At 37.7% G+C, this 24276-nt stretch overlaps 1 protein-coding gene across 1 annotated transcript in view; it reads right to left on the minus strand.

The window, feature by feature from the left end:
* The window catches only part of RNF11 (ring finger protein 11), a 42130-nt gene that overhangs the window by 3629 nt on the left and 14225 nt on the right, over window positions 1-24276 (minus strand). The gene's annotated exons all lie outside the window — the stretch shown is intronic.

Here is a 24276-nt window from a genome sequence, read left to right on the forward strand (position 1 = left end):
TATAAAAACAAGCTGTACAGTAAAACTGGCATGGAATGTTACTTGAAGTATTTCTATGGGAAAACCATATAACACAGACATATTCATTCCTGATACACAAATAGATAAATCAATGTAATTAATTAATTAACCAAATGGACTGTATTCAATATTCTGTAGGCCACAATGGGAGTTTTGTGGTCTTGGTATGTATCATTATTTACATTAGAATTGGCCATTACAGATTCTTATTTGCAAACTTGTTATTTTTTTCCATATAGACAACAATCTTAAAATTAATTTTTATTTGGAAAGATGAGACATTATCACAATAAATTCCTGTAAAATTCCTTTTAGGCTTTTGGATATATATTTGGATATGATTATCCACTGAGCCAAATGAGGCCACCTTTCTTCCAAATGGAATACACATTCGAGGACTCAACCATGAATCATGCAGTCCTGTAGTACATATTGGCTGGAAAAAAAAAAACCCATGTATAAGTGGACCTGTGCCCAGTTTAAACCTATGTAGTTCAAGGGTCAACTTTATTCAAGCCAACTGTGTTGCTTTATTTTTCTACTTGCTGTGCTGTGCTTAGCTGCTCAGTCGTTTCCGACTCTTTGAGACCCTGTGGACTGTCGTCTGCCAGGCTCCTCTGTCTATGGGATTCTCCAGGCAAGAATACTGGAGTAGGTTGCCATGCCCTCCTCCAGGGGATCGTCTCAACCCAGGGATTGAACCCAAGTTTCCCACATTGCTGGTGGATTCCTGTCTGAGCCATCAGAGAAGTCTCACATTTATGAGATAATTTTATTCACACTCTTTATACATTGTTTCAACAGATACCTGAGTATCTATTATGTATTAAGTGATGGGGAGTGAAGTGTAAACAAAATAAAGTTCCTGATTGATGGAGAAAGCTACCTTATTAGATAAGATACTCAGAAAAACCTCTGATGAGACATCTGGGAAAAGATCTCAAATTGATGGATACAATGAAGACAGTTCCTCTCTGACCTAAGGATTTCTTTGTGGCTAAAACGATTTTTGAGCCACCTAATATGGTGTTTCAGATAACCTCTCTACTGAATAAACTGACTGAGACATAACAGTTTCAATCTATGTATAACGTCTTCATGGGAAAACTTACATTAAATCACAACTATCTATTCACATTAACAGAAAATGTTATTTTTATTCATCCTGTAGGATTACTCATAGGCATTTGTTTACAATGATAGCCAACATATGCAAGTAGGAGATTATGCCTTCAGGATGTTGACACAACCTTTTTAACAATTTGAAAAAACTGTTTAACAACTTAAAAAAAATCTGTGAAATAACCTCCCTAAGTATTCAGAACTAGCATCAGCTGAGGCTGTTTTTAGTCAATGGTTTCTGGGGTTCAAAAGAAAATAACAGAGAACACCCATAATGAGACTTTGTAAGGGCTCAAGTATAAATACGCTTTTCAAAGAGAAATTTTAGGGGCAAGTCTCAGATACACATACATTAGGCTCAAATACTGAAATATTTAATTCAAGGAAAAAGACATTTCATCACAATGTCTCTTAAAGATATGATTATGTTCCTTTAAATCAGCCCTATTCTTATAAACCCATTTTCTGACTAGTTATTATTGAGTTTCTGGTCAAAGGCAATTCAACTCAAGCCTATTTCTTTTGAGATTCAGAACGAATCTGTGATTAAAGATCTCAAAAAAAGATAAATTCTTATCAAATAATGAAAGTTATATTCTCTGACACAAGTAAAATGCCAGTAGTTCAAAGTTTCATGTTTTATAAATTCCCACATAAAATCAATAATGATTAATACTTCTAGCTCATCATCTAGATAATAACTAAGCATATGGATACTTATCAGAACTACATGCTTCAACCAAATATTTAGTTCATTTCACATGCAAAGAATATATTTTATTATCATCAAGTATGGTTTTTGGATCCAGATAACCTTGGATTCCTGTCAAAGTTACTTTTCTGCCACTAGAGTGACCATGTTGAAGAGATTTAACCTATGTGGATTACCCTAGCTTATACGGTTGCTGTTAAAACTTAAATGAGAAAGATGGTGAAACTTACAATGGCAGGAACTCACTAAACAGTGGCTTTTATAACTATCAATATTGCTTTTGAAGAGCTCTACCTATTACTTCAGCCCAATTAGCTGTTTCCTAAAAGTTTCAAGCTTGTCTATCTTACTGCCTTTGTTCTTACAATTCCCTCTACTTTCCCCTGCAGGTCCACTGGTTCAAAGTATATTAATACCTTGTCAATGTAAAACTTTACCCAATCCTCCTCCTTGCCACCCAATATTGATAAGACACTGCCTTTAGCCTCATCTTAATTACATGTGTCTGTCTATAAGAGAATTAAGATTAAACAGAATACAGTGAAACTTCAGTTAACAAATACAGTCATTAAGCAAGAAGAGGCTGTCAATTCTAGCTTTCAAAGAGGAAGTGAGGTACAAAACTGCATTTCTTTACCACAGCATGAACGCTTTCCTTCAGTCCTATAAAACTTACATGACCCTTCTGTTATTAAAGATCATAAAAATGGCTGTTGCACCTCTGGTTTAGATATTCACCTATTAAAGATTTTATACCTAGTGGGCAATTTTTTTTTTTTTTTTCCTGAGCGCAAGCCATTTTATGGTTTGAGGGGCTTCAGGGAAGGTCAAAAAGCTGGGAGGACAATGAGATTCAATGTCCTTCTCCGAACCATCTGCCCAGCTTCTACTAGGATTACTGAACATATAAAAGTTCATTAAATAAATGTTAGCTACTATTATTGTGGCTCCACTATTATGTGACAGCATTCCAACATTTACTTTAAGAAATGGACTGAATTTTCAATTTTGTATTTCAACTATACCTCAATAAAGCTGAAAATGAAATAAAACAATTTTTTTTTTTAAAAAGAAGAAATGGACCAGACTATGACAGAAGGAAGTAAAACATTTCAAAAAAGAATCTTTAAGGACAACTTTCTCATTTCACAGGCCCAAGCTTGCCTACAGTTACATCTGATCTGGTAGACAGAATGCCCAAAGAACTATGGACAGAGATTCCTAACACTGTATAGGAAGCAGTAACCAAAACCATCCCAGAGAAAAAGAAATAAGAGAAGGCAAAGTGGTTGTTTGAGGAGGGTTTACAAAAAGCTGAGAAAAGAAGTGAAAGGCAAAGGAGAAAGGGAAAGATATATCCATCTGAATGCAGAGTTACAGAGAATAGCAAGGAAAGATAGAAGAAAGTCGTCTTAAGTGAACAAGGCAAAGAAACAGAGGAAAAAATAGAGTGAGAAAGACTGTAAGATCTCTTCAAGAAAACTGGAGATATCAAGGGAACATTTCATGCAAAGACAGGCACAATAAAGGACAGAAACAGCAAGGTCCTAAAAGCAGAAGAGATTACGAAGAGGTGGCAAGAATACACAGAAGAACTATCCAAAAAGGTTTTAATGACCTGGATAACCACAATGGTGTGGTCTCTCACCTAGAGCCAGACATCCTGAAGTGTGAAGTCAAGTGGGCCTTAGGAAACATTACTACAAGCAAAGCTAGTGGAGGTGATGTCATTCCAGCTGAGCTATTTTAAATCCTAAAAGAGGATGCTGTTAACGTGCTTCACTCAATATGTCAGCAAATTTGGAAAATTCAGCAGTGGTCACAGGACTGCAAAAGATCAGTTTTCATGCCAATCCTAAATAAAGAAGGACAATGCCAAAAATTGTTCAAACTACAATACAATTGTGCTCATTTCACATGCAAGCAAGGTAATGGTCAAAATCCCTCAAGCTAAGCTTCAATTATATGTGAACTGAGAACTTTCAGATGTACAAGCTGGATTTAGAAAAGGTAGAGAAACCAGGGATCAAATTGCCAACATCTGTTGGATTACAGAGAAAGCAAGGGAATTCCAGAAAAGCATCTACTTCCACTTCACTGATTATGCTAGAGCCTTTGGTGGTGTGGATCACAACAAACTGTGGAAAATTCTTAGAGATGGGAATACTAGACCACCTTATCTGTCTCCCAAGAAACCTGTATCCAGGTCAAGAAGCAACAGTTAGAATGGGACACAGAACAATGGACTGGTTCCAAATTGGGAAAGGAGTACGTTAAGGCTGTATTCTGTCACCCTGCTTATTTAATTTATATGCAGAGTACATCATATGAAATGCCAGGCTGGATGAAGCACAAGCTGGAATCAAGATTACTGGGAGAAATATCAATAACCTTAGATACGCAGACGATACCACTCCGACGACAGAAAGTGAAGAGGAACTAAACAGCCTCTTGCTAAGGGTGAAAGAGGAGAGTGAAAAAAGGCTGGCTTAAAGCTTAACATTCAAAAAACTAAGATCATAGCATCCAGTCACATCACTTCACGGCAAATAGACGGGGAAAATGTAGAAACAGTGACTGCAGTCATGAAATTAGAAGACACTTGCTACTTGGAAGAAAAGCTATGAAAAACTCAGCATATTAAAAAGCGGAGACATCACTTTGCCAAAAAAGGTCTGTATAGTCAAAGCAATGGTTTTTTCAGTAGTCATGTATGAATATGAGAGCTGGACCATTAAGAAGGCTGAGCATCACAGAACTGATACTTTCAAATTGTGCTGCTGGAGAAGACTCTTTGAGAGCCCCCTGCACAGCAAGGAGATGGAACCAGTCAATCCTAAAGGAAATTAACTCTGAATATTCATTGGAAGGACTGATGCTAAAGCTCCAATACTTTGGCCATCTGATGCAAAGAGCTAACTCACTGGCAAAGACCCTGCTGCTGGGAAAGATCGAGGTAAAAGAAAAGGGCAACAGAGGATGAGATGGTTAGACAGCATCACTGACTCAGTGGACATGAATCTGAGCCAACTCCCGGAAATAGTGAAGGACAGGGAAACCTGGCATGCTGCAGTTCATTGGGTCGCGGATTCGAACATGATGATACACGTTGGTGCAGGTCTTTTTTTCTTATCCTATTGAGCCTTTGGCAGGCTCTTTTAATCAGGTGTTGTGTCCTTCAGTTTTTGAAAATTTTTTTTAGGAAATTGATTTAAAAAATATATTTGACTGCATCAGGTGTTAGTTGTAGTAACAGCTGCCAAATAATTACTGACAATACTGGAATTAGAATTCCGGTCTCTCTTTTAAGCTGGTAATTCCCACTACATCATGCTTGGTTGCTGGACTGCAAGGAGATTTCTCTCAGTTAAATGATTTGGATTTTGTCTGTTTGCATTACACTGAAATGACATTTTAAGAAAGCCATCATTTTATAGAAAACAATAAAATCCTGTAAAGCAATTATCCTTCAATTTAAAAATAAATTTAAAAAAATGAGGAAGCTAAAGCCTAGAAAAACTTAATTCCAGTTCCAGGTCCAACAACTAGTTACTGGCAAAATCTAGTCTAGAAATACAATTATCATTTCTCTGTTTTTAACAAAGAGAAAAAGTATAGTACTAGTATTTATTTTTGATTTAGCAATGTCAACCAGGAAGTGAATAATAAAAGGAATATGGATTTGTGCAACTAAGCTCTAGGTTCGTTCATAAAACCTTTTCAGATTGTATTGGTTAAGGTGTACTCTATATTGACTATGATTTGGCCTCAGAGTAGGTAACTACTTTTTGTTTTGGATGTTAACTGTAGATGACTCATAATGTTAAAAGTACATCCAAATAAAATGTTTTTGATTAAGAGTATCTGCTGATTATGATGGATGTCAACATGTTTTATTGTAAATTCATTTGAAAAAGTATGCAAATACTGTTTAAAAAAAAGAAAGCATGTTAGCTTTCTCCTGGCTTTGAAGCAAAAGAAATACACATAAGTTCCCCCAGCCCTCCCCAAAAACAACAAAAAAGTTATGTTTTTTAAGGTAGCTACTGAACTCTTAAAAATAAATTTAAATGTTTTATTTTTTAAAAAGCCATCAAAGTAGGAATTTCTAATAAAGTTATAAATTTTTTTCATCTGCAATAAAGGTTTTGTAATTTCAACAAGTTTCAGAATTTAGAATTTCAAAAAATATCAACTCTATCATGAAACTGTCTCATAAAATAGATTCTACTGCTGATAAAAAATAAAATAAAATCCTGCATCCCCACCCCCTTCCTATCTAGGGTACCTTTGCAGAATCCTAGGAATCAATGAAACAGTTTTTAAAATACTGCCATTTATGAATATGGGATTTTCAGTCTGAAAAATTTGAGTCTCTGATACTTTCTGCAGTGAATAAGTTATTTGAACCCTTTGCTTTCTCCCCATCATCAAATGCCTGTGGTTTGCACACTTTAGGCTAACTGCAATTGCCCCTGGCTTTGGTCTTAGCTTTCTGGCTTGTCTCTGAATACAAGCAACTCTTGGCCTCTGTTGTAATCCCTGCCAGCTAAGATTTTCAACCCCTGAATTATGACTTCCAATTTAGACTATTTTTCTTATTCTCAGTCCCAGATCAACTGACCGCCATCCACATCAAGATATGACTAATTTGAAAGTCAGTGGAACAAATAGTGTAAGACCGTGGTAGTATAAGACTCCTTAATCCTTGAACATACCTACTATTAGTACAAACAAAAAGACCTATACTACAAACCAAAACACCTTAACTGTCTCTTAAGCATGTGCTTATAAAAGGCTCAATTTCTTTGGTTCACATATGGGTACAGAGAACACAGAAAGCAGAACAGAAAAGGAAAGCTCTACTTTATGAAGAAGCATATTAATAGACACAAAACCAAAACTCCAATCTCTTATTCATGTTATGGATGTATTTTCTTTTTTGGTATTTTTGTTAAACCAAAGGAACCCTCTAGAAATTTTAAATGATTCACCATTCTAATTTCAGTTTACATGCAACTTTTCAGAAACCCTCTACAGAGAAGGAAATGACTAAGAACTCCTAATATTTTAAAGATGGCCTCTCTCTTCTTACCACACACACCTAGTTTTATTCCCATCATACTTACTAAAACTGACCTTAAGGATGAGTTATTAATTGTTAAGTAACTAGAGAGCCAATGGTATTTTCTAAGTGGCAAAAGAGAATATTGTTTCTCATGTCAGCTGGAAGACTAGAATGGAAGATTGGACAGGGATATAAAAACGGCAATTTTTAAAAGGCTGGATTCTGGGACATTCCCTAATTGATGGCTTACTGTGCCTAAACTCTTTGTGTGAACAATATGATTTATGCCGAACATGTTTTCCCTCTGGGAGTCTAGAATTTTGGTGTATGCTAGGCCGTGACTGTCTATTCAGTACTTTGGGCTTCCCTGGTAGTTAACACTTCACACATGTTGGCACAATTCTGTCTGACTCCACCAGGAGAAAACTCTTAGAAGCCTGTGCCTTTCCTATAGACATATGCGCCTTTTTTCATCAACTGACTTGTGTTCTCCTGCAATAACAAATCATAACTGTGATTACAATTGTATGCTAAGAACTATGAGTCCTCCAATGGAACTGAAGATCTAGATGGTGAGAGTGACGGAAGGACCCCCTGGCAGCCCAGTGGTTAGGGCTCCGTGCTTCCCTGCAGGGGCACAGGCTTGGCACGCCCTGTCCCACTCCCCAAGGAGAGTGATGGGCAAGTGCCGCACTGACACTTCTGTCTTCCAATAGTTTACTTGGTGATGTTCTTAGGCATGCTTCTTTATGGACCTCCCTGGTGGTCCAGGGGTTAAGACTCTCATGCTTCCACTGCCGGGAGCATGTATTTGATCCCTGGTCGTGAGAACTAAGATCCTGCCTGTTTTGAGGAGCAGCCCCTCCCCGCAAGAAGAGAAATGCTCCTTTGTGAAAAACATGTTTTAACAATGACAGTTACATAGTACTTGCGTTTTATTCCTGTTTTTCAAAATAAGTTCAAAGGAACTAATATTCTGAAGTTATTATTAATCACAGAGAAAAACATCTGTGACATAGAAGTGTTACATGCTGAACTGCATCCCCCAAAATTCTTATGTTGAAATCCTAACCCCCAGAACCTCATGATATGATTGCATCTGGAGTCACAAATGTGACTTTTTGTCCTGGTCTGTTCTCCAGCCCTATACTCTTCCCTAATAACTATGTCCATGTTGACAGCTAAAACTACTACCTAGATATAAATGATTCACAAATTTATATTCCAGTCTAGATCTCACTTTTAAACTCCAGCCTATACTTTGACAGTTCTAATTCGATGTCCAAAAATGAACTGCCCTCCAAAACCTGTTCCTCTTCCCTATCTCAGTTAATGACATGACTACCTTTCTAGTTCTGGAAGACAGAAACATCCTTGGCACCTTCCCCTCCCTTAACTACTGAAATGCTGATGGAAGTCTCTTGATTTCTTTCCATGTCTACTGCCAAAACTTCAGTCTAAGTTCCCATTTCTTTCCTGATATACAACATTAGCTAGCAACACCTCAATTTGTTTTCTACCTAGAAGTTAGAGCTATCTTCAAAAACAAATCCAACGCTATGCTCTCCTCAACATACGTTAAGACTCCCTTCAATAGTTTCCCACTGCTCTTAGGATGAAGTCCAAAGTCCTTAACAAGACCACCAACGCCTTGCATAAGTCTACCCATCACTCATCTTCTCCTTCTTCATCTAACAACTCACTCACTGCTTTCTAGTCTTACTGGCCTTCTTTCAGATCCTTTAAAGAAGCATGATCTCTTCTATGTGAAGTCAGAGTACCTGTTGTATTTGCATACAACACTCTCTTCCACCATTACTCTTGCTTGGTGGTGGTTTAGTCACCAAGTTGTGTCTGACCCTCAAGACCTCATGGATTACAGCTCACCAGGCTCCTCTGTCCATGAGATTTTCCAGGCAAGAAGACTGGAGTGGGTTGCCATTTCCTTCTCCAGGGGTTCTTTCTGACCCAGGGATCAAACCCTGGTCTCCTGCATTGCAGGCAGATTCTTTGCTGACTGAGCTACCAGGGAAGCTGACTCTTGCTTAGATACTTCTTTTTTCTTCCTTCAGAGCTCAGGTTAACTTCCATTTTTTCAGATATTTTCCCTAACCATTCTTTTCTATTATAGGCTCTTATTTTTTTTTTAATTAAAAATTGTTCTTTTTTTTTTTCATTTATTTTTATTAGTTGGAGGCTAATTACTTTACAATATTGTAGTGCGTTTTGTCATACATTGACATGAATCAGCCATGGAGTTACATGTATTCCCCATCCCGATCCCCCCTCCCACCTCCCTCTCCACCCGATTCCTCTGGGTCTTCTCAGTGCACCAGGCCCGAGCACTTGTCTCATGCATCCAACCTGGGCTGGTGATCTGTTTCACCATAGATAATATACATGTTTCGATGCTGTTCTCTCGAAACATCCCACCCTCGCCTTCTCCCACAGAGTCCAAAAGTCTGTTCTGTACATCTGTGTCTTTCTTTTTTTTCCCCTTTATTTATTTATTTATTTTTCAGTGGGTTTTGTCATACATTGATATGAATCAGCCATACATTTACACGTATTCCCCATCCCAATCCCCCCTCCCACCTCCCTCTCCACCCGATTCCTCTGGGTCTTCCCAGTGCACCAGGCCCGAGCACTTGTCTCATGCATCCCACCTGGGCTGGTGATCTGTTTCACCATAGATAATATACATGCTGTTCTTTTGAAACATCCCACCCTCACCTTCTCCCACAGAGTTCAAAAGTCTGTTCTGTACTTCTGTGTCTCTTTTTCTGTTTTGCATATAGGGTTGTCGTTACCATCTTTCTAAATTCCATATATACGTGTTAGTATGCTTTAATGTTCTTTATCTTTCTGGCTTACTTCACTCTGTATAATGGGCTCCAGTTTCATCCATCTCATTCGAATTGATTCAAATGAATTCTTTTTAATGGCTGAGTAATATTCCATGGTGTATATGTACCACAGTTTCCTTATCCATTTGTCTGCTGATGGGCATCTAGGTTGCTTCCATATCCTGGCTATTATAAACAGTGCTGCGATGAACATTGGGGTGCACGTGTCTCTTTCAGATCTGGTTTCCTCAGTGTGTATGCCCAGAAGTGGGATTGCTGGGTCATATGGCAGTTCTATTCCAGTTTTTTAAGGAATCTCCACACTGTTCTCCATAGTGGCTGTACTAGTTTGCATTCCCACCAACAGTGTAAGAGGGTTCCCTTTTCTCCACACCCTCTCTAGCATTTATTGCTTGTAGACTTTTGGATAGCAGCCATCCTGACTGGCGTGTAATGGTACCTCATTGAGGTTTTGATTTGCATTTCTCTGATAATGAGTGATGTTGAGTATCTTTTCATGTGTTTGTTAGCCATCTGTATGTCTTCTTTGGAGAAATGTCTGTTTAGTTCTTTGGCCCATTTTTTGATTGGGTCATTTATTTTTCTGGAATTGAGCTGCAGGAGTTGCTTGTATATTTTTGAGATTAATCCTTTGTCTGTTTCTTCATTTGCTATTATTTCTCCCAATCTGAGGGCTGTCTTTTCACCTTACTTATAGTTTCCTTTGTAGTGCAAAAGCTTTTAAGTTTCATTAGGTCCCATTTGTTTAGTTTTGCTTTTATTTCCAATATTCTGGGAGGTGGGTCATAGAGGATCTTGCTGTGATTTATGTCGGGGAGTGTTTTGCCTATGTTCTCCTCTAGGAGTTTTATAGTTTCTGGTCTTACATTTAGATCTTTAATCCATTTTGAGTTTATTTTTGTGTATGGTGTTAGAGAGTGTTCTAGTTTCATTCTTTTACAAGTGGTTGACCAGTTTTCCCAGCACCACTTGTTAAAGAGGTTGTCTTTTTTTCCATTGTATATCCTTGCCTCCTTTGTCAAAGATAAGGTGTCCATAGGTTCGTGGATTTATCTCTGGGCTTTCTATTCTGTTCCAATGATCTATATTTCTGTCTTTGTGCCAGTACCATACTGTCTTGATGACTGTGGCTTTGTAGTAGAGTCTGAAGTCAGGCAGGTTGATTCCTCCAGTTCCATTCTTCTTTCTCAAGATTACTTTGGCTATTCGAGGTTTTTTGTATTTCCATACAAATTGTGAAATTATTTGTTCTAGTTCTGTGAAAAATACCATTGGTAGCTTAATAGTATTATAGGTTCTTATACACCAAGTAACTTCCCTTCACAGCATTTGTCATAGTTGTAATTTTATATTTAGTTATACGTTAACTTGAATGTTGTCTTTCCCACCAGACTGTAAGATCCATGTTAAGAACTGTGTCTGCTTTTGCTCCTCACTGGATGGATAGATGAATAAATGACCTACTAAAAATGTTACCTACTAATAGCTAAAAATAGTCAACCATTAACTGACTGCAGTGTTCCTTCACATTTTAGTTTTTTCCTTTAGATTTTTAGGAACCTGTAGTCAACGGTCAAATAATTATTAGAGTTAGTATACATATGCTATAATCCTGGGATTACAGAGCTGCTTTGGCTTTACTAAGTATATTCTTTAAAAATGACTAATAATAATATGTCCACCACTTCCCTTCCAAAAGTGAGCCCTAAATATGATTTCAAAAATCCGTGGAAAATGTTTACAAATTAATCACTGACAATGTGAGTCACTCAGTGTGTCTGTCTCTTTGCGACCCTTTGGACTGTAGCCCACCACATTCCTCTGTCTATGGGATTCTCCAAGTAAGAATATTGGAGTGAGTTGCGATTTCCTTCTCCAGGGGCTCTTCCCACTTAAAATGTACAAGGGTACTTAGTACAAAATGAATGGATTTATGAAAATCTAAATCACCAATGTAGTAAACTGCTAATTGATATAGATGCTGGGAACCTTTGAGGGTGGTTCACTTGACTGTCCTCACCTCTCTATGAAAATGATTCAAGTAGTATTTTATGCCTGGGCTGAAAAGGTGATTATCTGACTAATGTATTCCCTCATCACTTCATAAGCTTAACAAAGGCAGAGATTATATCCATTTTGCTCACCAATATATACTGTTCACCTAGCACAGTGTATCACTCACATAGTAGAGATTCAAACATTACTGGATAATTGAATGATTTAAATGAAAGCACTCATGTTCCTGAAATCCATGTTATATATTCACATCAGGATTTTGTAAACATGTTATGAAAATTTTTCTAAGGATCTGGATTATGCCACAATAAAACCAAAAAGGAAAACTTAATATAAATTATAACCAACATTCCTTCTCCAAGAGATGATCTGGTTTGTTGCCTCTGATACTTTTACCTATCTTTTTGTCCCACTGAAACTTCAATTTAAAATTTATCCAAAATGAAACTAATGATCTCCTACCCCCATAATTTTTCTTAAACTCAGAATTTCTATGTCCACTATCTAGGTTAATGATAGAGAAGTACAGTGGAAGGAACAGATATATCATAGAATTTCAGCCTCTGGCACTTATTAGGTATGTGACCATAGGCAAGTTACTTAATACCTCTAAGTCTAAGGTTTCTCATCAGAAAAATGTATAGAATACCCATCTTAAAAGAGTGCTATAAGGAATAACTAAGAAAATGTACGAACCACAGTTTAGTCGCTCAGTTGTGTCCGACTCTCTGCGACCCCATGAATCGCAGCACTCCAGGCCTCCCTGTCCACCACCAATTCCCAGAGTCCACTCAAACTCATGTCCATCAAGTTGGCAATGCCATCCAGCCATCTCATCCTCTGTCATCCCCTTCTCCTCCTGTCCCCAATCCCTCCCAGCATCAGGGTCTTTTCCAATAAGTCAACTCTTCGCATGAGGTGGCCAAAGAATTGGAGTTTCAGCTTCAGCATCAGTCCTTCCACTGAACACCCAGGACTGATTTCTTTTAGGATGGACTGGTTAGATCTCCGTGCAGTCCAAGGGACTCTCAAGAGTCCTCTCCAACACCCCAGTTCAAAAGCATCAATTTTTCGGCGCTCAGCCCTCTTCACAGTCCAACTCTCACATCCATACATGACCACTGGAAAAACCATAGCCTTGACTAGACGGACCTTTGTTGGCAAAGCAATGTCTCTGCTTTTTAATATACTATCTAGGGGCTCAAATAGCTGGGCCTTCCTATACTGACATCAAGAGTCATCCAAGGTAGACATCTCTTCCCCCCGCCTTTACTTTGGCCCTATCATATACTTAAAATGTCTTTTGTGCTGTACTAAATCGCCTCAGTTGTGTCTGACTCTGTGACCCCATGGACTGTAGCCCACCAGGCTCCTCTGTTCATGGGATTCTCCAGGCAAAAATATTGGAGAGGATTGCCAAGCCCTCCTCCAGGCGATCTTCCAGACTGGTGGATCAAACCCATGTTTCTTGTGGCTCCTGCACTGCAGGCGGATTCTTTACCACAGAGACACCAGGGAAGCCCAGTGGCTCAGTGGTAAATGTCTTATAATCTTTATCTAACTACCATTTCCTCAATGCCAATAGGAGACATACAAGTACTTGCCCTGTGAGTTTAAATCTTGTGAAAGAGGGAATTCACTGTAAGAGAAGCAAACGTATTCAAATAAATTTAAATATTTTTTGCCTCCTTAATGCTTTCAGTTCAGTTCAGTCGCTTGTCATGTCCAACTATTTGCGACCCCCTTGGACTGCAGCATGCCAGGCTTCCCTGTCCATCACCAATTCCCGGAGCTTGCTCAAACTCATGTCCATTGAGTTAGTGATGCCATCCAACCATCTTATCCTCTGTCGTCCCCTTCTCCTCCTGCCTCAATCCTTCCCAGCATCAGTGTCTTTTCAAATGAGTCAATTCCTTACATGAGGTGGCCAAAGCACTGGAGTTTCAGCTTCAGCATCAGTCCTTCCAATGAATATTCAGGACTGATTGCCTTTAGGATTGACTGGTTTGATCTCCTTGCAATGAGGGACTCTCAAGAGTCCTCTCTACACCACAGTTCAGAAGCTTTTCTTTGGTTTTCATCAGTTTGGTTGCATCAATTCTTCTGCATTCAGCTTTCTTTATAGTCCAACTCTCACATCCATACACGACTACTGGAAAAACCACAGCTTTGACTAGACAGACCTTTGTCGCCATAGTAATGTCTCTGCTGACAAGACGTGGTCCACTGGAGAAGGGAATGGCAAAGCACTTAAGTATTCTTGCCTTGAGAACCCCATAAACAGTAATAAAAGACAAAAAGATGACACTGAAAGATGAACTCCACAGGTTGGTAGGTGCCCAATATGCTTCTGGAGAAGGGTGGAGAAATAACTCCAGAAAGAATGAAGAGACAGAGCCAAAGCGAAAACAGCACCCAGTTATGGATGTGACTGGTGATGGAAGCCCGATGCTGTAAAGAACAATACTGTACAGGTGCCTGGAATGTTAGGTCCATGAATCAACATAAATTGGAAGTGGTCAAAAAGGAGATGGCAAGAGTGAACACTGACATTTTAATAATCAGTGAAGTGAAATGGACTGGAATGGGAGAATTTAATTCAGATGACCATTATATCTACTACTGTGAAGAATCCCTTAGCAGAAGTGGAGGAGCCTTCATAGTCAACAAAAATGCAGTACTTGGGCGCAATCTCAAAAACAACAGAATGATTTCTGTTCATTAATGCTTTAATTCTCCACATAAGTCTTCATGCAAAAACCAAACAAAAAATCCCACACAAAAACAACAAAAAGCCAAAAAGAATCCAAGCAAAAGTATTTGCCTTAAAGAAAGGGAGTAATTTAAATTAAAAATGTGTTCGGGAAAGAAATGCAGCATCATGGAAAGGGGTAGAATAGAAAAAGAACAAAGGATTACAAGATGTGCTGAGGCAGGGCAAACAGAAAAGACAGGGTCAGTCACACAAAAAAGCAAGGTCTGACTTTCTGATGAGGAAAACCTCTGAAGTGTTCCAGTTGTTTGTTAATAAATAATGAAGCTATCTATAAAATTATGAAAGTTGTGAAAAATAAAATAGGCTCTAATTTCAGGGAGTTTAAAAGTCAAGAAAGACAGAAACAGATCAAAGTCTAAATACGTCTATCTGAAAGGCACTATATTAAAAACTGGACCCAGTTTAGGGAATTATGATATAATTTCAGAAACTAAATAAAACAATGCAGTGGGGAAGTGCCTAAATAATGTGCTGAGGCTGGAAATAGTACAAGTCTGGTCTGTGGTAAAGGAAAAATAAAGTCACTGCTAAAGAATGCAGCTTGTCACCAAAATCTGTATCCTTTCCTCCAGAAGAGTTAGTTCTTCTGATTTTCTCCTCACAGCCGTACAAGCTGCTGCTGGCACCACCCCCTCCCCAGCTGCAGTCTCCTACTGGGAATGTTTTTCTGCATTTTGCCAGACTGAAACAAGGCCATAAAATGGAGGATTTGGAATAAATTATCTCAATGCATATTCTAACTCTGATGTTCAATGACTCCTGACCAAAAAAACTCAAACCAAACAAACGAAACCCCAAAGACTAGCATTAATGCAATTCCTGAACCATAAAGGATAGCAATTATACATTGAGGGGAAAAAAAAACCAGCATCCCATCAATGACACTGACAAATTATATGTTTTGTTTACGCAAAAGTATACAAACCAAAGTGATCTACATGGAAAAGGAGCACGGCTTCCAGGGAGGCAGTTTGCATTTGTTTGCTTGTTTTTTATAGAAATGAAAAAGTTGGCTTATTTCGTTCACTATATAAATATTCACTGAGCACAGTATCCTAATTGGTAGACGGCTGGTAGGCATTATTACTACAGGCACTCAGCAATAGCAAGTCATTAGATAAATCCATCTAAAGCTCAAGACAACTGAAATCAAGGTCACATTTGGAGACGAGGCACAAATTACAATATTTCTTAAATACTCAACCACATTTCAGATGCTATTTTAGGCAAAGGAGATATAGTGGTGACAAAGATAGATGAGGCCTGTCCTTATAAAGCTCAAATCCCCTATAAGTAAGGGGATACAGAAATAGCAAACAAGATGATTACCACACCAATGGCTCCTATCTCTAAATTGTCCATGACCTGGCAATTCTTGGGACAGGCATACATTTCACTGGACCCACAGGCTAGTCAACATTTGATGAGTTGCACATACTGACTAGTGAAGAGAGGATGAACCAAGAGACTGTCTTCTCTTAGAACTGGAACACTGAATTAATTGACCTGAAAGGTACTGAGTAGCAAATAAGAGATTTGTAAACTGAGGTTTTGAGGAAACTGATGGTATTAAAGACAGATTAGAAATGCTGAGTAAAGCAGATATTAGGAAAGCCCACAAATGAAAAACCTTGAAGCCCTGGGTAAAAGAACTGGAAGACACTGGCTGCCTTGGTTCCCTTAGTTTTCTGATTCTAACCCATGTGTATATCATTAAAATAAAGCACCTTTCCTCTGAGTTAATTTTTGTCTAAAGTAAAGAGTCTTGTAAGCACCACCACGGTTTTCTTTGCTAAATGAGACCTAAATTAGCCTACCTTTTCCTTTTCACCAAGCAAACTGGTTTCCAGAGGGAAAATGGTACCAAATGACTGACGAAGAATTGCTTACCAGTGGAGCTGATTTCCAGGGTAGTTGTAGGCGAAGAGATATTCCTTTGACTTACTGCATAATTATTGCTGGAACCACTTCTTTGCTACAGGCAAAAAATTACTGGAATTTTTCTCATTTAAGCATCCTACCAGCTTAAAGAATATACATTTCAATAATTATCTTTCATCCTTAAACATAAGATGCAAATGTATGACTACCTGAAAGCTAACAGTAATAAGCCCTAGAGTTCTCTGCAAAACCAGAGCTAGAATATACACAGCCTTTAAAGAGTTAAAAGATGAAAGCTTAAAAAAGGTATTAATTCCAAAAAGAATGTTTGTAGCAGCCAAGGGTTGGCTTTGGATTCTCAGGAAGTCTGTTATTGCATTTACTGCACTAAGTTCTCTAACAGATACCTTCCCCCCCTCTTTTTTAAAAGTTAATTTTTGAAGGACCAGGGCTAACATCACCAAAAAAAACTAATTCCCTCTAAAAACCGGTGTACTTCATTTGTAAGAATTCTACAAAACTCTTTAGGAGGCAACTTTTTGGATTCTAACAGCTTTTTCCATTGCTGTTGAAGCATAGTTGATTCACAGTATTATACTAGGTTCAGGTATACAGCAGAGTCATTCAATATTTTTATAAACTACACTCCATTTAAACCTACCACAACAATGCCTAGGTTTCCCTGTGCTGTACAATATATCCTTGTTTATCTATTTTATACACAGTAGTTCTTTGGTGACCTACAACTTAGCATATTTTATCCATGTTGTAGCATGTATCAAATTCTCACTCCTTTTTATTGCTGAATAATACTGCATTGCATGTATGTACCACACTTTGCTTAGCCATTCATTAGCTGATGGACATTTGGGTTATTTCCACTCCTTAGCTATTATGAATACACTGCTATGAGCATTTGTGTACAAGCTTCTGTATGGGGATGTTTTCATTTATCTTGGGTATACACTTAGGAGCAGAATTGCTGGGTCATATGATAATTAAGTTTAATCTTTTGAACAACTGCCAAACTGTTTTCCAAAGCACTTGCACCATTTTACGTTTCCACCAGAACTGTATGAGGGTTATTTCCTATTTCATCACATCACTGCCAAATCTTATTTTCTTTTCTGTTTTGTTTGTATATGGTGATCCTTTCTTAAGACACAGATATCTTGGATCTCAATGTTGTGACTGTATTAAATAAATACTGAGATGCTAATACTTTTCTACTACACTGCTCAGATTATGCCAAATATTAGCACCTACAAGTCTTAAACTAGAAAATGAGGTTGAATCTTTAGATTCTTCAAGCTGAATTCCAGGGATCAGGTCATCAGGAAATTTCTAACCAGTAAGCAGAATACAGAATACAGAGTTCTTAAGTCCTTTTGCTAATGAACCTCAAAAGCAAAAAAAAAAAAAGCTTCCTAATACAAATATAAGTAAAATAAAAATTAAGATTACTAGAGAGTTACTAATCTTAGTATCCAAATGTAAAAGTTGCCCTAAGCAAGGCTATTTACAAGCCAGCTATTTACAAGTTATTTTCAAACTGAAACTGTCAGCACACTACTTTTTCATAAAAGCTCCCTGGTACAATTTCTACATGAGAAACACATCTCACCATCTCCTCCACTCCTACCACCATCAGGAATCAAGAAACTTATCCTACAATATCAAGAAACACCCTGAATGTACAGGAGCATAATATAGACTTAATGGGTTTATAGATTTAATGGCTCTTAAAAATTGGAACTTTCAAGACTGCAGCAACATGAGAAAATATGTAAATGGCATTAAGTAAAAACTAAAAGTATGCAAAAATATGAGGGTAATACTATATTTAAAAATATTTACACTTGGGAAAAATCATAAAACTCTGTACCCTTTAGGTAGTTACCACCCATTCCTCCTTCTCCCCAGACTGTTTCTATGGATTTACCTATTCTAGACATTTCATATAAATGGAGCCACATCTATGTGGGAAAAATCATAAAACTCTGTACCCTTTAGGTAGTTACCACCCATTCCTCCTCCTCCCCAGCCTGTTTCTATGGATTTACCTATTCTAGACATTTCATATAAATGGAGCCACATCTATGTGTATGGTGTCTAGCTTCTTTTTTTTTTTTTTTGGTGTCTAGCTTCTGCCACTGAACATTATATATTTGAGCTTCATCCATGTTGTGGCATGTTATCAACTCCATTTTTAAGATATAGTGAATCAGTCATATAAAATTATTTTGAGACTTTCTTGTATATAGGATACTATTAGTTAAATAATATTTTGTTTCAACAATGTTATTTTGGAGTGCAAATGTATACAAATCAGTGGAAATTTTTGTTTATACTTAAAACTGTAAAACTACAAAAAAAGAATAAATTTCAAAATATCTTTTAAAAGTATATAAAACCACTTCTAGTTTAGAATTATGTAATGAAATCCAACAAGACATACTGTGTACCACAAATCAGGAAAATGTGGCTCAGGGTGGTGTTACAAAATAGCTGTGTGACCCTGTCACACCCATTAATATTTCCAAGAGTATAGGACATCAAATGTTCTGAAATTTTTGTTCTTTATATTAAATAGCAGGCACGGAGGAACCACTGTTAACAGGAGACCTGGCAGCAGCAGACAAGGTATACTGAAGAAAGCAATGCAAGAAAGTAAGAACAGAAGTTTGAGATGATAGACCAGAGATTGTTAATTGAGACCTGGGCTGAAGTGGGTACATAAATTCTTTCAAATTGCATACCAAATTCTGTGCACCTGCCCAGGAAGAGGATTTATGGATTTCAGCTTCTCAAGAGTTATGAAATAATGAAAGGGTTAAGAGACACTTGTGTGAAATTGGATGGTTGCCAGGGAAACACAAAAACCAGTTGAAGGAATATAAGTTAAAAATTCAAAGAGAGGAAATCTTGGCTGTTGATAACCTGAACATCCAGTCCTTCAACAAGCCCTCTCACAACTATAACCAAAGTTAGCTGTCCCACTGCAAGTCTTCCCTAGCACCTGCCACCCACGACTTTGTACTGTTTCAAGTCTGATCTTATCCTTGGTCCGTGGTACCTAATAGTAAGAGTGACTTCCTAGACCCACCCAAAGTTATCTGAAAAAATTATAACCACTTGCAAGTACCTTAAATCACTGCAAACAAATTTATAATTTGGGCTTAATCAGTTTTTCTATTTTAGCTTAAAATTATACATTCTATAACTGAAAAACAGTAGAAAATGGAAATTTTTGGAAATTAAGCAGTAATGTCTTTTCATAGGGCTTCTGAACCTGAAACACACTCTTTGCCCTAAAAAGGGATCCTTGACCTTCAGACAAGCTAGATCCATTTAACCTTGAATGGAGGGTCCTGATTTAGGCTACCCAAAAATAGTCTTAATTTTTCTCCATCAAAAGGGGATTCTAAAAGTGACTTCTGACAGACAAACATGTAGTTTAATTAAGAGTTTTCCTGGTATTGACTCCAACTTTGGTCCAGTGACTCCCTTACCTCCATCTGGTTTATTGACCTGGCCAGATTTCCCTAGGTGAGGCATTTAAATTCCTGCTTATTTGACCAAGTAACTCCCCACACATCAGCTCATTTAACCTAAATATTAAAGTTCAATCTGCTGGTCCAAAAATGGACCACCTAGTTCTCTGTACTCAGATCATTTGGACCACTTAACTTCTACAGTCAAACTTACAGTCCTGCCCATTTGTGCACCTATCTCCAGTTAGTCTTTTTGACTTGTTAAAACAGAGGTATTATCCAAAGAATAGTACTGACCCAAATGTCCACCAAATACAGAACTGGTTAAATAAATAACAGTATACACAACAATACTATGCAGCCCTAAAGAATGAAGCTTTTATGTACAGATAGGGAAAGAGCTTTAAGATATAGTGGAAGAAAAAGCAACATGCAAAATTGTGTGTACAGTGGGCTACATTTTGTGTAAAGGGATGAGGTAGGACTACTAGTATTTGTTTGCATGTGTATAAAACTTCTTGAAGGATATAAAAAAATATTAACATTAGTTGCCTAGTGGATGTGGAACTGAGTGGCTGAAGAAAAGTAAGATTTCTCACCTGTACTTCTGTCCATGTGAATTTGACCACATAAGTGTATTATTTAATATTATTAAAAACTAAAGATTGTTTTCTTTTGTATAGGCCAATCCCACTTCCTCTGTTTGGATTCCATCTGCTTCCACTTTCTCAGAAACTTTATACTACATCTTTCTCATTAAAATCTATCCACCTTCCATTCCACATCCCATTATTGCCTATTCCTATACCACCCTCTTCCTTCAGAGCTGATCTCCTCCCAAAATATGTTCTTGATATTTCTATTCTTGGGAAAAATTCTTACCATATAATCCATTACTGAGTTCTGCTGTTTATTTCTCTCAAATAATAAGAGAATTCATCTATAACTCTTCTTCTCTACTGACAACACCCCATGTAACAATATCTGCTAATGCAGTGGCTTCCTAAATAGAATATATAATTTGTTCTCAGAGATCTCCGTCAAAACTTTAATTTACATAATACTTCTCCAACCCTACCTAAAATCCTTTCACTGGCTGCTGCTGCTAAGTCACTTCAGTCGTGTCCAACTCTGTGTGACCCCATAGACAGTGGCCCACCAGGCTCCCCTGTCCCTGGGATTCTCCAGGCAAGAACACTGGAGTGGGTTGCCATTTCCTTCTCCAATGCATGACAGTGAAAAGTGAAAGTGAAGTCGCTCAGTCGTGTCTGACTTTTAGCGACCCCATGGACTGCAGCCTACCAGGCTCCTCCGTCCATGGGATTTTCCAGGCAAGAGTATACTGGAGTGGGTTGTCATTGCCTTCTCCCTTCACTGGCTATCTTTCCCCTTTTCTAGGATAAAATTCAGAATCTTTAATAAAGATAATAAATGTAAAGGACGTGGCACAAGCATCTTAATGACAACTCCCAGGTCACAAACATGTACCCTCTTCTCTAAAATGTTCTTTTTAGAGAGACAACTTTGTTCCTAAGAGATTCTGTTTGAAATGACAGACACAAAAAAGTATTTTAAAGGTATTTCGTAATCTTATCTTTGTGGTGCTATATCTTGGAGTCTTTCTGGGCTACAGGTCATAACCATTGTGGGTTGTGAGATCAGTTTTAGAGGGTCAAAGTTAGGACTTTTCAGGAAAAGAAACAATATACAGAATACATAATGGTAAGCATCAATACTGTTTATGAAACTTGTTTCCATTTTTATAAACTGAAATCTGGTATAAAATGTATTTTTTTCTATCATGAGTTGTCAAAAAAAAATCTGAACGCCACAGTCTAAGCAATTTGAAACTATGATGCTACTGTATTGCTATGATACAATTTTTTCATCTATGACTGAGAAATTATATCTCAAGTTTAATTTTCAATAGATTTCAGAATTTCAGTCATTTAAAAATGGCTCCATTTCATGTTACCCAATCTTAAATGAGGTCTTAAATGACAATTTACTTAACAGTGTTGCAACAGCAAAATTTAACTGAATACCTATATCACACAACTATCAGAACTCTGTGGTTCAAACCCCCAAGGCTTTGCCGCTTCTGGCAGCAGAGATATGAGCTCATGATCTGCAACTCAGAGACTGCCTCTCAGGGATTCTTAACCTTCTCTGTGGCATGGAAACCTTTACCAAACTGATGAAAAGTCATGGTTCCCTTCTCAGACACTGCTTTTGAATGGATATGTAAGATTACCAAGGAAATTAGTTATACCGAAATGCAGTTCTATTCTTGACCCCAAAGGGATCTGTGGATTTAAAGGTCAGTATTTATCAAGCTAAACAATTACAGTGAGTTTAAGAATTTATACATAAGGAGTCTTGGGTAACTAAAGTACATTTTAAGAAACACAAAGCATTTTGAGAAACAATATCTAGGGACAAGAGAAAATTCCAGATAATGAAACAGTGAGGAATGGGAGGTATATTTGAAAAATGAAATACTGATAAGCTTACCTCAATATTAAAGGTTTCTTCCCTTTCTCTATTTCTCTACTCTCACATGTATATGGACTTCCTGCTAAAATCAACTTAAGCAAACTTGTGCCAAGGAAACTAAATTTTTGACCCCTCCCCACAAAAATTATAAAATGCAGCTACAAGAATTAAAAGCAGAATAGATTTCACTCAGTAACACAAATATTCCCGCATAATTGAAGACTCTGGGCATCATTCTATTCCTTAGAGAGTATCATAAACTCATCTTTCTAATAATTTTGAATCAGTAAAATGAGATGAAAATCTGCTCTGAAGTCAGTATTTCAGTGATTTATGGTATGGGGGAAGGAATAAGAATTAAGAGGGTGGGTTTCGAAGTTTGACTCAGCTGAGAATCAGTCTTAGAAAGACATTGTTACCAAAGATAGTGTACTGGAATAAAAAAATGTTAAAAAGGTAAAATATATTTTAGAAGGTTTTCTATCCCAAACTTATCCAAAATAAATTGTTTGAATTGGAAAATTTCACTTAAATCTAATTGCAGTTAGATTTTCTACACTTGGATCCACTCCTGTGTGATTTCAGTACCCCATCTTTTAAAAATTTTTTAAATTTTTAATTGGAGGATAATTGCTTCACCAATGTTGTATTGGTTTCTGCTAAACAACAAGAAGAACCAGCTCTAAGTATATGTATGTCCTCTCCCTCTTGAACTTCCTTCCCACCCCCAATCCCATCCCACCCCTCTAGGCTGAATACTTCATCTTTTCAAGTCTTGTTTTTTTAAGTTTCTTTGCTCCTTCATTACCCTGAATAGACTACCTATCAGTTCCTACGGCTTCAGGGCCCTTTTAAACTTCAAATCTACTTTTATTACTTCAACATTTAAAAAATATCACAATAAAAAGCAAGAAACTAGGATACAAATGACCAGTGGAGATAATGCTAAGTAAAACACATTCACACTATACTATGCATGCTACGTGCGTGCTAAGGTGCTTCAGTGTCTGACTCTGTGCGACCCTATGGTCTGTAGCCCGCCAGGCTCCTCTGTCCATGGGGATTCTTCAGGCAAGAATACTGGAGTAGGTGGCCGTGCCTCCTCCAGGGGATCTTCCTGACCCAGGGATTGAGCTATACTATACTATAATTAGGAGAAGGAAGTGGCAACCCACTCCAGTACTCTTGCCTGGAAAATCCCATGGACGGAGGAGCCTGGTAGGCTACAGTCCATGGGGTCTCAAAGAGTCGGACACAACTGAGTGACTTAACTTTCACTTCACTTTCATGCATTGGAGAAGGAAATGGCAACCCACTCCAGTACTCTTGCCTGGAGAATCCCAGGGACAGAGGAGCCTGGTGGGCTGCTATCTATGGGGTCGCACAAAGTCGGACATGACTGAAGCAACTTAGCAGCAGCAGCAGCATACTATAATTAACTTTAATCAGGAATTGGTGCCTTAATATCAATTAATGGCAAATGTATCATCTCTTATTTTGATTTGGGAGAGAAAGGTTAGACAGGGACCCCAGATCACTTATAGGAGAAAAGAAAGATGAAAGGGGAATCACCAATTGAGGATAGAAGAGAGGACACTAGAACAAAAAAAAAAAAAATACTTTGCTAACTTTAGCATTTTGCTGAGTGGCAGTGCTGTTTATTTTCAAATGACAAAACAGATGTTACACAAAGGGACATTTCTGTTAATTTAGCACAATCCTGCTGTGTTATACAAAACCTACCTTTATATGACTTATGAGATATTTTTAGAAGACCCACTTTATTATAAAGGAGCCTCATTACCTCAATTATATCACTGTAT

This window comes from Cervus canadensis, chromosome 2, assembly GCF_019320065.1.
Source record: "Cervus canadensis isolate Bull #8, Minnesota chromosome 2, ASM1932006v1, whole genome shotgun sequence".
In the NCBI taxonomy this organism is placed as follows: domain Eukaryota; kingdom Metazoa; phylum Chordata; class Mammalia; order Artiodactyla; family Cervidae; genus Cervus; species Cervus canadensis.